Source organism: Myiozetetes cayanensis, unplaced genomic scaffold (genome assembly GCF_022539395.1).
Source record: "Myiozetetes cayanensis isolate MyiCay16 unplaced genomic scaffold, myiCay2020 scf4, whole genome shotgun sequence".
NCBI lineage: Eukaryota > Metazoa > Chordata > Aves > Passeriformes > Tyrannidae > Myiozetetes > Myiozetetes cayanensis.
Genome location: NW_026087631.1, coordinates 43,417,260 through 43,434,826, shown reverse-complemented (window position 1 = coordinate 43,434,826; position 17,567 = coordinate 43,417,260).

Genomic DNA, 17,567 nt, shown 5'->3' with positions numbered 1-17,567 from the left:
CTACTAAACAACGGATCTTCTCGGATTACTAACTTTGCAAGATATTTTCCTTTCTGAGGCTGAGGGGGCAAACACACTCTCCAGGTTTATTTCAAACAAGAAGTGGGATCCAACGTTGCCAATTGTGGAGATAACTAATCTGGCTTGAAATGATCTCAAGACAGTTTCAGGAGGTAGAGATATGATTGTAAACACGGGCACACAGTGAATTTACATATTCAACGTTTAAATAAACAGTGGGAAATGCAACTCTGCTAGGTGATCACTTCCACACCCAAGAAACTGGCGATATACATATATATGTTGGGGGAGGTGTACATGTGAATACATACACACACACACACACGCATATATATATACACACATATATATACATAAAAACTAGTATACATATAATTATGCATCCTAGGTAATTAGGTATAAGAATAACACCTATAATTCTCTGTGTTAGCTGAGTAAACCAAAGAGCAGTTATGACCAATGACTGCCAAGCGTGACAGCTTCGGTCAGCCTGGCGCGTGTTTGGGGCAAACAGATAGTAGATAGCCAATTTCACTCAAATCGGCGGGCTGCGGTGCCGTCCGGGCCGGGTAGGGCCGGGCCGGGGTTCAGCGCCGCGCCCCGTGCTGCCCATGGCCCCGAAATCCCCCTGCTCCGGCGCTTGGCGTTACGGTGCTCGGGGCGGGGGCTCCGCTCCGCGGGCACAGCGCGGTGCCCGACCAGCCTCTCCCCGCACCTGGGCGCGCAGAGACCGCGGCGACCTCTGCTGGTCGAGGGGCGACCGACCGCGGCCCCGCGCGGTGGGCGCGTATCGGAGCTTTTGTGTCCCTATCCCTCTGCAAATGTCACCTTCCTCCCCTCCCCAACCCTCCCCACAGAGCATGCCCGGGCCCCCTTCCCCCCCATACCCCTTCGTCCGGGGTGACCTGTCGCGCTCTGAGTTGGAGAAAGGTCCGAGTAATAAAAAAAAAAAAAAAAAACCCACCACCCCACAAAAACACAACACCAAAAAAACACAAAACAAAACCAAACCCCAATGACTGAGGGGAAAAAAACCCAAACAAACCGAACACCAAAAAACAAACCAACAAAAAACAGAGTTTTCCAAGACTGAAAGACGGAAGGTATTTTTCTGCACTGCATCCTATTCATTTTTTCCCCTTGGATGTTTGTATATCTTTTGGAAATTTGACCTGATTAAAGTACAACTCCTCCCAGCTTTGAAATAACACACCTTATTTTTCACCGTTACACCCTGCTTGAAAATAATTCCATTTGGTTGTAATTCTATTAACCCCCACCCCCTAACTTTTGGTTTAACTACTACTTCTGCAAGAGGTGACTGCATGTTAAGCTTGATCTTTGCAAATGATGTGCAATAAACGAGAAACCTGTCTCCGCCCCAACAAACCAGGATTGGGAAGAAAAGGAGGGCTTTGATCAAGGGTTTTTTTCCCCTCCCGTGCTACTGATTTGCTTACTGTGTATTCGATTCGCGTTCCCAGTAAGGCGAAGCTCTATATTTAGCCGGCATCAGAATCGGGTTTAAGGGAGTGGAATAATGACTGGAACTGCCAGTCTCAATGAATAAGGTATTGAGAGAAAAACCCTGCTGAAGGATTTATCTTTTATGATATCAATATGCACGTGAATGGGAAGACATAAAATGGGATTTGTACATATTTGAGACACTTCCGAAAATATACTTTCTTTTTTTCCCTTTTCGTATTTTTTTTCTTTTTTGGGATGGGGGCTGGGAGAGCCTGCTAAAAGTCTGTGACTCTACACGACAATCAATAGCTTTCATCACGCTGAGGGGCTTAAATGAGATTATATGCATTCGAGGGAAGGGAACGGGGTCCAAAAAAACCTCCAAAACAAACCAACCAAACAAACAAAACCCCCAAAACAAAACCAACAAAAAACCAACCAAACAAAAAACACCACCAAACCTACAACGGCAATTAACCCTTTCTGTCCTTTAAAGCACCATTATAAATTCTGTGCTGAATTTGCTTAGTGACGAAAACCAGGATGGTTTCCCAGGGAAGGGGTTAAAAAAAAAAAAAAAAAAAAAAAAGGAGAAAAAATCATCTTTGTGAAACGATTAGAGGTATTGCTTGTTTCGGAGGAGAGGCAGTGGGCTGGCTAGGACTTGGGTGAGATGCCCTTGGTAGGGACTGAGGCAGTACCGGGGTGCGGCGGCCGAGTGCCGGGTGCGAGCGGCGCATCAGGGACTCCTTGCCCGCCCTGCCGGAGCTTGTCGCGTTTACACTCCCAGGGCTCTGAGCAAGGGACCCGGTCACAGAGGCAGCGCACCTCTGGCTCCGGTCGAGAGGGCTATTTTTGTTCCAGGCATGGCGGTGGCTCAGCGCAGCCTCGCCATTCGGGCAGACAGAAATGTTCCTTCAGTCAGCTCTAGCTTAAAACTTTTCTTAAGGAGCTATGGACCAAAAGGATGCTGTGCAAGAAGAGTCTGGATTTGAGGTTCACAGAGGTTCAGATTTCCCCTCACTGTCTTACGGAATGCGGCGAGGAGCCCGTGCGATGTGCCGAGAGGCGAAGAGGTCTCGCACAAGGCTGAAACTGGAAACAACAGCGGAGAAATCAATCACGAAATGTATTAGCTGCTCTGGGATGTAGGCTTTGACTCATCTAGAGGTGTGCGATCTTTAATCTTCGAGCTACTGCCTGTGAGGGAGAAGTGTACCATAACAGCACTAAATCTATCAAAACAGAAGAAAACCTGTCAGTGGGCTTCTGCTCGCCCAGGAAACCTTCCCGAGTTTTAATAATACAATTTGGCTTATTAAATCCCATTACCGCTTAATTTAATAATAATAATTAAAAAAAAAAAAAAAAAAAAGAAGGAAAAGAAAAGAAAAGAAAGAAAAAAAAAAAAGGAGAGAAAGAAGCCATCCTTTCTCTTCTAAAGCTTTTACGGAGTTCAGTAACACTCAGAGTGTCACCACAGGACTGGCCGGCATCACCGGCCCCACTTATTCATCCAGTCAGGAATGGACACACTGCCACGGGTAGTGTAAGCAGGGGAGTGAGGTCTCTGGAAGTTGGTGTAAACGCACAAACACATAGACTCACCCCTCCTCCCCCAGAAATTCTGGGGTGAGGAAAATACTTAAAAGATGTTAAGGAGATGTCAGAGCATGGGTCGGGCTGGAAAAGAACTGGAAAACTGGAAAAGCCCAGTTTCTCTTCAGTCGAGTGCTGCCTGGCCTTAGCACCGGCAGCACTTGGGGAGAGAAGCAGATCGGGTATATTTATTACTTTAAACTTTCCCCTTTGTTATCTTCCCCATGTCAGGAAGTGTTCGAGGACAGGAAATACAGCGGCGATTTTGTCTCCGTAGTGAACAGAAATTTTGGTTAGCGAGGGAGTTTCAGGCCCGCTTTCAAGTCCCGACTCTGCTGGGGGTCTCTTCAGGGTGATCGGGCCCTTTCGTTTCCCCCACTGGTCATGGGGGCTGTGCGGGCCATGAGGGGAGGCGACCCGAGCCCGACGCCTCACTGGTCCCAAAAGGCGCACGTCCCACCCCGGGTATCGGACTGGCGGGAAAGGAGGGATGGGAAGCAGCAGGATAACCCTGTTCCCCACGAGTCTGTCCTGTGGTAAATATGCATAGGGGACACCCCAATCCTACCCTATTGTAAACAGGCTGATTCCCATGGGAAATTTTCCTCTCCAAAATACCCTTATTCTATCTTAGGGTTGCTACAGTGAACGCTTCTTCACGTCCCAGGAAACCAGCCCAGAACCTCCAGCTCTGGAATGCGGCTTTAGAAAGGACAAAAAAACCCCAAAGCCCAACTCCCTTCCCCGCCCCTCCCCTCCCCCAAATAACGAGTAACGTCCTCCTCATCAGCAACAGTGACCATAAAACGGCAGGGCGAGCAGCAGCCGAGACAGGCACAGGAGGTCGGTACTGTCGGGGCCCGCGGCCACCGCGAAGCCTGCGGGCCGGGGGGAGGACGTCCGCCTCCGGCTCGCCCGGTCCCGGCCAGAGGGCACACGGGTACATCGGCAGAGCGCGCCTGGCTAGGAGGCAAGAGGGGTGGATTCGCTCCCCTCCGCTCAGCTCCGCTCCTCTGCCGAGCCCCTCCACAGGGCTCCCGGTTGGGCGGGCCCGAGGGGCCGGGGAGAGGAGGAGGCGGCGGCGGCAGAGCAGCGATCCCATCCGGTGCGGGCGGCACCGGCTACTGCCCGAAAAACTGTTCCTGGCGGAGCGAAGGCGGCTTCCCTCAGATGCGGTGAAGCGTTCGCCGGTGTCACCCTCTCTCCTACCCCGTTCGCAGCAGCGTCTGCAGTGTTTCACCGACTCCGAATTGCGCTGTGCGGGAGGCACTGCCCGGCTGTCTTTCCGAGAGGTTCGCTTACCTCCCCAGCACCTCGCTGACCTTCACAACGGGGTTTCAGGAGATGCACAAAAACCACACAAAAAACGTACTACCCCCCCGCTCCTAAACCAAACAAAACCAAAAAACTAGACCAAACAACGGTAGTGAGCACCAAATAAATGAAGGAACATAGCAACTGGAAGAAACTAAGTTTGACCATTGGTAATCCGCTTGTCTGATGGGCAGTGATCTACTTTAGACGACAAAGGATATACCACCAGTCTTTGGCTATTACGAGATATATTTATTGCTTCTTAAACTAGCACAATAAAATTGACAGCTGCAACCAAAGCTAAAAATATTATATGCGTTTTAAAATCAAATATACATAGTTATCTGCATAGAGGTTAGACAGGTCGGGTTAATCAGCCGAAGGGAGACAATATGTGTAAACAAAAAATTATGCCTGGTTAAAGCAGTTATTATTGCTTAGATCCTGCAAATAAATCTTCAAAAATTGATGACTACAGAAGTATCAGGGAACCCCAAAAGAAGACAAAGTCCAAAAATGGAAAAGTTAGAACTCAGGGTACATAAATACCACAATTATGGTGTGCTCACATGAATATTCCTGCCATGTTTATTGCAAGTGTTCTGAGGAGAGAATACCTCACTTCAAAAGGAAAAAATAAAACCCAAACCAAATCAAAAAACACGGAACAAAATTTGCATAATGCTAACCCTGTAAATTTCAAAACTTTATGCAGACGCAAACTTGTTTAAGTGGCTACATACAAAATAGGAGAACCCTGAGTGAAAGTAGTACAACTAGCATATTAAAAGGATGAATTAAAGATGGACTGTGACCCTTTGTACAATCATTTCTCATGCATTAAAGTAAAAGAAGGATGGGAGAGGGGGAGAATTTTTATGTGTTGTCCACTGTTCAGTGTTTAGTGGTCTCGCTTTTAAATAGGGGTAAATAAAAGCCATCAATAAATATTAAATCTTACATTAAGAACAAGCAAGCACAACATACATATGGCTTAGCACTAGTTAATGGGACATATGCCATCCATTACACATGAAGATGAAAGGTATCTCATACAATAGGTGGTATTGGGTTATATATGTATGTAGATAGAAAGTAAATCAGAGTAGTATGCAATAGATACCACCAAAACATGTGTTACACACTTGTAACATTCATGTGGAGCATATAATCATTACTAAAGCTACTTGTGGTTTCCTTTGTATTGCTCGGAATCCTGCATTTAGTCCCAGCTCATGAAGAGAAATGTTTCATGGGTTAGTACAGCAAGAGCTTGAGCTGCCTGTCATCATTTGTTCTCTTTAGAAAACATGTATTTCTGCCTATATGGTTGGTTGTATCCATATATTATGACTTTTCCAACTGTATTGCACACAGCTTCCTTTTCCATGTGTAAACAAATATGTACCAGGTGAACTCAGCATCTGTAGATCCTGTAGTGCAGTGCATACTTTAACAGTTTCACTGACAAATACACATTTGGCAGATAAGGATTTTTTAAATGGTTTCAACTTCCTATCTGCACATATAATGTATTTGAAAGGCAGACTGGGGAAAATTTTGTCTTTAGGACAATTTTCTAGTTTGCCTGTAGATTGACCGCTATACCCTAGTCCACTTGGACTCACGAAAGGTTGGAAAGAAAATATCTTTGGAGGAGGTAGGCCAGTAAATATGTTCTAGCCCCGGGACTGTACTTAATACTCACTGTGGGCAATGCTGCATGTGCAACTGAGGCCCTGTCGTTCTCATTGTTGTCAAAGGTACCAAAATGAATGGAAGACCTTGGAGAGAGGCTAGATATGATGTGATATGATGACCATATGCATTTGAGCCATGTTGTAGGACAAAATGTGGATGCGAGGAATGACTAAAGAGAATGAGGGTTAGGGAAAAGATCAAAAAAGGATGAATGTGGCTTTAGGGGTGGGAGGAACATAAGGAAAAATGTATGGAGGAACAAATAGAGGGGTAGAAGTGAGAGAAATGTTCAAGAAATTGAATGCAGTGTCATCGGAAACTGAGAAAATAAGAAGGAAAGAAACTGATGGTGAAGAGAATATAAAAGGAAGAACATGTCAGAATGAGGAATGAAGAGAGGGAAGATGGAGACAGGGCAAGAAAATAGAAAGAAGGGAGAGCTTTTTTCCAGTGTGTGTTCGTATTTGATGCTGAGGCTGTGGCAAATCAGTTGTTGATACCAATGCTGATGATTTGGCACTCATCTGCCAAAGTTACCCAGTCTCCTTCATTAAAATATTTTTCTGTTAGAGCTACAATCAATCTTATTATAGGTGACAAAACATGACTATGTTTATATTAATTGCAACATTGTAATTATTTACTTTTTTGCCACTCTTGAATTTGTATCTGATTTCTTCTAAAAAAGAACTATTTTTTGTTGTTTTTTTTCTTGTTTATTTTGTTTTTAAGAAAGCATTGCTCTTCTAAAACAAAATATCCACAAAACCTCCCTCCCCAAAAATGTATCTCTCTTTCTGTAACTCCTGTAGGTCAAAGAGGACCACTGCTCTGCATATGTGCAGAAACTAACAGGCCTATAAAAACTTGATGTGAATAAGCACTGCTCCATTAAAGGTCAACTACAGCTGAATCAAGCTACTCTTAAAAGGCATCTACCACAAAGAAGAAATATGAGACAGACAGGAATAGCATAGAAAGGGATAGGTATTGATCAGAGCAAAAGACAGAAGGCAAACACCAGAAAATTCTGCTTTAATACTTTTCCACTGATATGTTCAACAGTGGCCTTATACCCTACACATTCTGGCTGGCTAAGGTCATGTTGATCTTAGCCATGCAAAAGGAAGCAGCTGTCAACTGTGGCACATGGCAGATGGAGAAGTCTTATCAGATTTTTAAAACATGACATTACTTTTTTTTTAATTTAGAAATTGATTTGCTGTGTGACATTAGAAACCCTTACACTGGCACCACATGTTGCAAAGAGCCGTCTTCCACCTCTGTGTGACAAGACAAAAATGTTTTTGCAATATGTGTATATATTGCCATACTTGAATTTTCAAAAATAATTAGGGTCAGCCTTATTTATTTGTTTCAGACCTCTTTCTTCTTTATCTAGTCTGTACTATAAATGTTATGTTGAAACTATTGAGTTTGACAACATTTGCTTATGTGGTAGAAAGGAAAAACACCTCTTTATTGCAGGAATTATGACAGGAGGTCAGAACAGGTGAACGAAATAGTCCCTGCTCTCCTTCAAATCTCTGTTAGATAGCTGGCAGCATTTCTTGGTGTAATTTCACTGACCTGAACAGTTTATAGAACCCATGATTCAAAAGTTGAGAAAAAGGATATTCCAGATGCATGAAGAACCTGCTTAGAAGCAACATTGAAAATTAATTTAGAATTTGCTTTATGACAAGATGTAATTGTTTGCTTTAGTAAAAAAGATAATACTATGCTCAACTGTAGATTTCTCAGGCTTTGAAAGACTCCACACAATCATTGCCTCAGGGAATCAGTTCTTAATAACATGGGAGTTGTGGATATCTGTGCACAGGCAGTCACCTCTAGGACTCAAAAAGTTTTTAGCCAAACACAACATTGAGGCAGGCAATAATCATTATACCCATTTTCCAGATACACTGAATTGTCTTTCAAGGAAAAAAGGGTGAAATTCTGCTGTCAATATCATCAGCAGGAGGTTTGATGTTGACTTACAGTGCAACAACCTGAGATATTCCCCAGCTTTATGCATCAAAGTAACACAATCTCCTCATCTTTATGTTTCATTAAATAAATCTGTGCTACAAAGATACCTCTGTGTGCAGTATTATACAGGACCATAAGCTTTAATACTTCAGCAGATATAAACCCAATATTTTTACATACATTTTTGTCTGTGATAGAACTAGATCTGCAGATATTACAGATGGCCTACTACAGTTATAAAGTAAAAACACCCCAAAAATTTTGAATAGTGCTTTCTTCCTTTGACTTCGAGGTTATTTATTATGCAAGTGGACTACTTATGGGCTTAAGAGCTTTGTTTATAAAGAGATTAGGCATTTGCCTACTTTTAAGGACTCAAGTCAGCCCACTGTCATAAGAGGCCTGACATAGAGATTTGAAGGTAGGTTCTATGTGGCTTCCTGAGCCTCTGTCATCTCTCATTCATTGACAATATTTCTCACTGATTGTCATAATCATTAACAAACAATTATAGTTGCTTAGGGTGAAATCTTGCTCTAACCTTATGGACAAGGAAAGAAAGACTTTCTGAAAATCACCAGCCTAAACTGCTATTTGACTTCATGTCTTTCCTTTTTTGGAAGAAGTGTTTGCATTTTTTGGGGTTGGTTGCATCTAAACGCATTTTACATCCGGAGTCTTCTATAAATGTAAAAGCTAAAATAGAAACACAGCCATGTACTTCAGAAGTCTGCTCTTTGATTGAGGGAAATAACAGGGTAAGGGTTTTATGGAAAATGTTTTCAGAAAGTCAAGAGAATGTTAAGCAGAGATTCTTGCAACTTGCTTCTTTTTTATGAATATGTTTCAACATCATTCCCTGTTGTCTTTTCTTCCTGTATATTACTCATATCCAGTATACGTTCAGTGGCAGAAAACTGAACAATTGAACGTAGATGCGCACAACTTACTTTAATAGGATTATCTGGAATAGTCAAGCATGACAGTCTAGAACAGCAGAAACCTACATTTTGAGGTCTAAACATACAAATTCTTGCTCAAATCAGTGATATTGGTGGTAGTCAAGCTACAGGTACATATATGTAGCTTTATTTTCTTAAATCACCTCTATTATAAAAGTTTCACTACAGAGTTCCGTGGCAGAAACCTTAGCCAAAGGTGTTGTTTTCCTCAGGTCAGTGCAGTTTTCATAAAAGGAAAAAATCCACATAAACACTTAAATATTTTTTCTGTCTCATGTATACATGGTTGATGAAGATTTTTTTTCTTCAGAAAGCAACAAGATTGAGTATATCACAGTCATCAGAATACTTTTTATCAGAATCTAGAAATATCTTGTTCATCTATGTCAAGAAATAAAATTTATATAACCTTCATGAAATTGAACCTAAGACAAAACAAATTTTTTCAAATTGATTTTATTGGAAAGAAAATGAGCACTGGATATTACTCATAGACAGTCAAAATACTGTTGAAAATTGAATTCTTAGGTTTAAGTATATATTAAAAATGAAGAATAATTTTATGAATACTTTATTCCAATTCATGTTCTGATGACATAGAAACAAAATGGAAAAGAAAGAAGGATGGTGAGAGGAGTGAAGAAGGATTAAGGGAAGTTATATACAAACTGTAGTCTTTTACTTAGAAGGATTATCTTGTGGTTAGTTAGTGGGATTAGAATTGTGAGTAACTAGGAATCAAACCAATAGTGTACCAGATTTACTTTACTGTCAGAATCTTAAGTAATGGATGTAGCTAAGTTGTATTTTACTTCCTTCTGTACTTTTTTCTGTTCTTTTAAAAGAAATTAAACCAAATATGCAATTAATATGCCAACATCAACAAGATCTTTAGAAAACTTCCAACAGAGAATAAGCATGTTTTTCCATGTACTGTAAATATTTACCTTTTATGATAATCCCCTTACCCATATAATTCTTGTGAAAATTTTGTGTGTCTAAGTAAACATCTTGATGTGATTATATTCAGAAACAGGCACAAAGTCTACTGCTTGTGAATAGAACACATATAATCTATATAAATCTGTCAACTCATTCATATTACCATTTCATTAGCCTCTGTGCAGCCATCAATAAGTTATGATTTCGCAGCTAGAACTTTAACTGATTAATTACAGGCTTTCCAAAACAAACTTAATTCCCCCCCGTTATATCTGTAATGGGGCTATTACATTAACAGAAAAAAAGTGTTTGCTGATACAACATTAAGCTTATAAAAGTAATTTAAAGCCATGACAATACTTTGTTGGCTATGAAATGCTGAATATGAGACAATACGCACTTTGTTTTGCTTAGGTATGCATGGGTATGCAGAAAAACTATGAAACAGACATAGTCAAACTAATAGCTATGACTACTATTTTCCTTGTTTTCAATTCAATTAATTATGGACAAGAAATATCCTCGGTTCCTGATTCCTGCAACTGAGCCATGGCAAAAAGATATAGTGCATGTGTCATACAATTGTGGTTTTGGGACGTACTTTTCTAAACACTGAATACCAGAGTCACAGTTTAAAATTACTATTAACTGATAACTATCAATTATGTTACAAAAGTGACCTGGGTGTACTGAACCCTAATGTGAATGTGCTGGAGGTTATTTTTCTAGTAAAGTAATGCCTATATGCTAACTATATATGACCTATAACTTATCAAAATACACACTTCTATATCAATTTAAAAGTAGATATAGAAATATACGAAAAGCTAGGTAAATGTCAGATACTGCTATATGCAGATGCTGGTGAAGAATCTCTGTTCAGTGCACCCACTGGGAGTAGCTCATGAGTTTGAGACCATACTTGAAGCTCCTTGTGCTGTTTTGGACCTGGCCCCCAGCCAAGTGCCCAAACCACAGTGGCAGCTTCCCCTCCTGCCCTCCACCTTATATGAACACAGGGAAGGCAAGGGAAGGACAAAAAACTGTCAGAAAACTGAAATAACAAAACCAAAACAATATGTATATATATTTCTATATATATTTACGCTTATATACAGTTCAAACCTATGTACATAAAAAAAAAACAACAAAAAACCCCCCCCAAAACAACACCCCAAAACAGAGAAAGAGTAGATATACTTAATCAATGGAGAATTAGTAAAGAAAACCTTAATACTTTCCTTAAGAACAGCACAAGTGACTCAGCCCACTATTGAATCTCTCCTCTCAAATCAGAGGAAAATAACAGCCTCTCAAGGCCTACAGGTCCACACCCTCACAAAAGGAGCCCAGTCACAGGGAAAGGTTGCTGCTTTTTCCAGCTTCACCAGAAGGGATCCAACTTCTAAATTCCTCTGCTCTTCTATTTTTATTTCTGCTTATGTAAAGAATAGAATGGAATACTGGGACATGAGTACTTCCTTAGTTTCGACCTGGTTACCAGGAAGAGGCCTAAAACCAAACCACTACACTCTTATGTCTTGGGGTCCTAAAGTTGATGTGAGAATGCATGGCCCTTTTTACAGGACTGCCTCATGATGTGTGCTCCACTGGAGTACAGCAATGCTCTGGCCACAGAGCATCTCTTCAACATATCTTTGAGCCAGCTGCTACTCCATTTTCTGTGCATCTGGTTGGATAAAAAGCTTAACAGATTCTGTGCATCACTGATATGAACAGGGTCAGAGTGGCCCTCAGGATATGCCTCAGTACATTCATGATGGATACAGAAAGGTAGTAAGGCAACATTCATTGTCTTTTCTTTAAAAGCTGTGGTTCTGGTTGCCTTCAACATCACCAGAGATGCTATTAACATGACAGTCTGCAGTGGGGATCAAGGCTTAGCATGTTTGCAATAATGAAAGTAAAATAGTAAAAACTAAGTCTGCCTCAAACCTTTTAAAATCTGTAATGCTGGCAAAAGGAAGCCGAGGAACTAGATATGACATATATAGTGAGTTTTAAAAGGCTAAGCTGCAAGCACAAAAAGAACATGGAATAAAATGTGGATTTCCTGAGGTCCATGTTATTGAATATCTCTACATACTGTGCACTTAATATGCATGATTGTTAAGTACAGTAGTGTTAGATTCAAGAAAAGTGGTGTAATTACAGTAGATTTACATCTTTGTCCTCCCAAATTTTTATTTTTTTTTTTCCATCATGAGGTAAATCTGTAACCTTGTATTAGGTATCTCAGTTTACAACGGTGGAGAAAAGTACATGGCTCCAAATATGAGTCCACCATAATAAAGTTTGTCTACAGTCAGCATGCTGATCAAGGAGATGCATAGAGATCCTGAGTGGGAAGCCCCTGAAAACTCTTATGTCTTCAGTCTGTTGACTACCTAACCACGGCTGTGAAAAAGGACTTTCGTCTGTCTGGAAGCAATGACTTGGTGATCTTGCAGATCTTTTACGAAAAGAAATCCATATTAGCAACAAATAAACAAACCTAAGAGAAAACAAAACAAAGGACAACATGTTGCTGTCAGTTACCCATTATACAATAACCTAGAGGTTACAGGACTCAGCCCAGATGTGCCTGAGAAGACTCAAGATGACACCTTTCGTGTCCTATCACCTCACTATTATTACTCTGGGGGTACCAGGGGACAGGGAAAATGATAGACGTCATCCAGCCACTCTACTGAAGGTGTACAACTGTAGAGAAGAGATGTGTGGAACCAGAAAGAGAGAACAGGAAAAAGCATGATTCTTAAGCTCAGTGATGGGTAATTAACCTGGAAGAAGAGAAACCCAGGCTGTGATCTTTATCTCAGGGCTTATCAGATTTTGTTCCTGAATGCTTCATGTCATTATTCATCGAGGAGCTACAAATAGAATCTTCTCTACTCTTTAACCAGCAGATTAAATGATTGTATTCCTCTGGTTCTCATCTTTTGGTCCTGTAAATTTTAAATTATTTTCTGGTTTCTGAAGAAGTCAGTTAAAGTATCGGAAACACTGTGCACACATTAGCACAGCTCTATGCCCACTCACAGGGAGTGGGTGAGCTCAGGTGACACCACGTGGAGCTGGTGTGGATATACTCCAAAGTGTCAACTGTGTGCTTAGTTACATATTTGCAAGACTGCCATATACTGATTCTCAGTAATGTATCAGGAAGAACACAACAGAAAATTAAAAAATATGTTAAAACTGGAAGGCCCTTTCCAGTTTATCATCACTTGTTTACTCATTTATTGTCAGATATTTCCAAGAAACAATTGTTTGTCTTTGACACATAGCATTGTTTCTCATTGTTTGTGAGCCAAGAGAATGCATAGTGAAGAAAAAACAACAAAATACTTTCCCTGTGACTTTTAGAACAAATAAATGTCTGTGCTATTAGTGTATGAAAATTTTTTCATGAGTGTCTACTTTACATTAATACATGGATGGACACTGTGGCAAGCAATAAATAGACAGTGGAGAAATGTTTTTCTATTCTCCACCAAGCCATCAAATGTAGCAGAACCGTCAACAGTGGGTGGTGTTAGTACTACATCAGAGCTCTCTTGTGCTGATGGAAGGATCCAGGGAATGGACATTATTTCCTGTCCTTATTCTTATTTTTGAAAAGTGTCCTTTTCGTCCTTTCCTGTCTTTCTTTGCCATTCACACACTCCTGGTCTGCTCACATCTTCCATCATCTTGTGTGCACTATCAATTCTGTTCTCTTTCCATTCTTTTTCCCTGTCCACTGCAGTCTCTCAGTGTCTCTTCAGAGCAATCATTCAGAGCATAAATTTCATTCTGCTTTTTATCCTAGCAAAGAAGGAGAGGTACTGAATTGTTAGAAAGGAATGGGAGAAGGACTACAGAGTAGCTACATTTGCTCCCACTTTGCACTTCTCTCAGAATGAAACTTTCCTCTTTATGTCAGAGCAAGGGAAAGGTGTTGCTCAGCTGCAGGCTGCTAAATGAGATGAGGCACACTGGCCTTAATATCATTAATGGCTTCCCAGATATCTCAGATATCCATTGCAAACACCAATTAGCATGGTGTTCTGCTTCTCAGCTCTTCTTTTTGTCTCTCCCAGCATTCCCTGTTCCCCTCAGATAATGTAGGTACTATTAGGAGTTTCACAACCTTGAAAAGACCAGTCTCATAACCCACAAATTTCAGGGGAAAAAAAAGTGACAAATTTTAATTGGACTATCAGTCTGCATGCATTTGTGTTGGCTCATATTTTCAAGAATGTCTCTGTAAAGAAAAGGGACCTCCTACTTGACACAGGTGCTAAAATTAACTTGACATTTAGAATTTTTCACCAGTATTGACTTTGTAGGTCATTAGAGCCATCTGGGACCTGATTCTGAAACTGCTTTTATCAGTAGTTAATGGTTTCTGGAACTGAAGATGTTATGAACAGTGAATGGAAGTAGATTTCTAATAGTAGATGCCTAATATTAAGTAAATATCAATGGAACACATTTAGAACTTGTAATTTTTTTCTTCCTTTTGAAGGCATATGATCACCCTGAAGATCAGAATTAGCAAAGCACAGATGTTCCTGGATTGCAAGGTAGCAATCCATTTGTTTAAGAGTTTGCAGCCTTTACTCTCATTGCTCTGATATGGACCTTTTGCAGTTACTCTTCCCATTATAAACTAAGATTAACTCTGTTGGTTAGATCCTGGTACTAACAATGCCAAGGTTGCAGGTTTGATCCCTCTATGGGCTATTCACTTAAGAGCTGGACTCGATAATCCTTGTGGGTCCCCTCCCAGAATATTATGTGATTTCATTATGTGATTATGTGTATTCTCAGAATATTATGTGATTTCAGAGCTTGCTTTTTGAGATTCTTTGAAGGCCACTAACCATGTGCTAGTAGTTCAGAGAACAATTTAGTATCCAATTACCTTTGCTGTCTCTGAGGAGTATGTTATCTCTTTTCCCACCGACTTCTATTTTGCTTGAAGGTCAGTTTGTGAGGCCGACTTTATGAACCCCTACATGTTTAGAGTCAGTTGTATCTCAGTTGCTCCTCTGCTGCACATTCAACAGCTCTGATTTTGTTCTCTCTCTTGGCACTGTGTATGACTTAGCTCTCTTTTTCTGGTAGGTGGTGGGACTACCCATTCCCCTTATCCACGTCACAGGCTCTCCTCAAAGCAGGTCTACACAATATGGAATTATGGCTTTGAAATATCTTTCCTGCTCTTTCAGAATTTGTGATATAGGAACCTATCCCATGTTCTGAGTCCCTTCTCTTTCCATGGATTATATGCTTAACTCCCTTCCTAAAGGGTGTGTGTGTGTGTGTATGTTTGTGTTTGTTTGCATATACGTATAAATTAGAGTTTCCATTCAGGAAAACCCAAATAAACATTTCACTCTGATCCTCAAGGGGACAACAATCCATGCATGTTGTGGTGACTGCTCTGTTCATATTGTTTGACGTCTTATAGTCTAAAGTTTTAAGCTGTACAGTAATCTTAAACTTATTGTACTAGGCTTATTTTCTAATCCAAAATGCCTCTTCACAGCCCAGGCTAAATCACCATCAGCACATAAACTAGCTCTCTTCTGTATGTTTACTGCTATAACCTGTCAGATTGCTTGTCACTGACCTTATTCTCTACCTTTCCTGGAGCTGGTGAATCTTAACAGCAACTTAACACCTTCTACACATCTGTTCCACAATGTGAGTGTTTGGGTTACAATCCTAGGGATGCTTCTTGTTGAAGCTGTGTCTGTGCCACATTTGGCACATCATGCTGCTCTAATTTATCACCGAATCCAAATGGGATGGCATACTGCAGTGACTTCCACTGCGAGTGTTACTAAGTGAGACAAATGTTCTAAACACTGATTCTTAGATTCTTGTGAGATAAAGCAGAAACTATCTGGAACACATGCAACTAAAAATTAATTCAAAGCAGGAAAGTTTTAGTAGATTTTACATTTGTTTCAAAAATTAGTATGAGTAACACGACAGATGATGTGCTACTCAGTGCACAAATACTTCCCAGAATAAACCTAAGTAGTATAGATTTCCCTATTTCCTCTGAATAATCCAGAAAAATGGTGATGAAATTGAAATCCATACCTGAACTAGAAAGCGGTACTGTTCTGAACAGTGTATGGAGAGGCCCAATAGCCTAAGGCAGCAGCAACAGCAGGTGATTGGAAGAGTCTCCAGACAGCAAAGTAGATGGAAATACTGCCTCACACCTCAGAGACAAGTTACTTCAAAAAAGTGAAACAACAGTGAAATTAAAGAGTGATGAAAAACATTGTTTTGTATAGTATTGTGTATTACTGTGTATAGTAGTGTAAAAAGTGATATAACAATAAATAACATTGCTGTATTCAGAGTATTTATCAGTTTCTTCATAATCTGTTACTTAATCTATAACATTGTAGTGTCTTAAAAAGATTTTCAGCCTGTAATGAAAAGAAGGAAAATGGGATTGGTGGAGTAGCAAGAAAGCAAGAAGAAGGTAATCCACGAAGCAATCAATTATTAGGAGAATATTTCAGTTGCAGGAGGAATGAACTCAGAAACATCAGGGGTATGTTTAAATTTGCCTCCTATTTTTATTTATCTTGAGTGTTTAGTCTGATATTTATTTTAGCCAAGTGATATGTATCTGATATTTGTGTTGTGTTGCTTTAGTAAAGTTTAACCTTTTTGCAGCACCTAGAACTTGGATTTATGTTTTTAACCTAATATTCTGCCATTTTCTCATGAAATTTTTTGACAGTTCAGTAATTCAGGAAGGACAAGAGGAGACTAATTTTCTTTTGATATTTATTGCAGGTGCATTATTAAAAGAAGTCACAATAATGTTAACAAAAAGGGGTTTATTAATGATTAAATGGTGATCCAATTATAGCTAATTGATGACTGTATGATAATCAAATAGTGATTAAGTAATAATTGAACCATAATTAAACGGTGATTTAACAACTATTTGACAATGGTTTAAACAATAATTTCGATAGTGATTAGGTGGCAGTCAAACACTCTACTACTTACTATACTTCTAATACATTACAGCAGGATATGTAAATGTTGCTAGCATATGATTAATTTTAGGCCTAGTATAAAATGTCACCTCATTACAGATCTTGAGGAGTAACCCTGTGCAAAGGGAAATCACCAGTGTGCAGCCTACTGCCATGCAGGAGAACTCAATGGGCTTGAGAGCTACAGGTATCTATAGGTAAAGGAGTTGACTGGCAATGAATCCCTCCTTTGGTGTGTGTGCAGCTAGTGCACAGCTGCAGCAGTTTTATTTTTGTCTCGTCCCAGCTCAGGATGGTACCGTTAGCTCCTGATAAGAGTCTTGAGTGCCTGAGAATATATGGTCTAGCACAGTTCTTACAGTTTGCACTTGTCAGTGATGCTGGAATAAAAGTACTGCTTACTCAGAGTGTGAACATCTATCACAGTATCCTTCTGTAAAAAATTGAGCTTTTGTGTGTGTGTGTGTGTGTGTGTGTGTGTGTGTGTGTGTGTACTGGGTTTGCATGACCAGGCTTT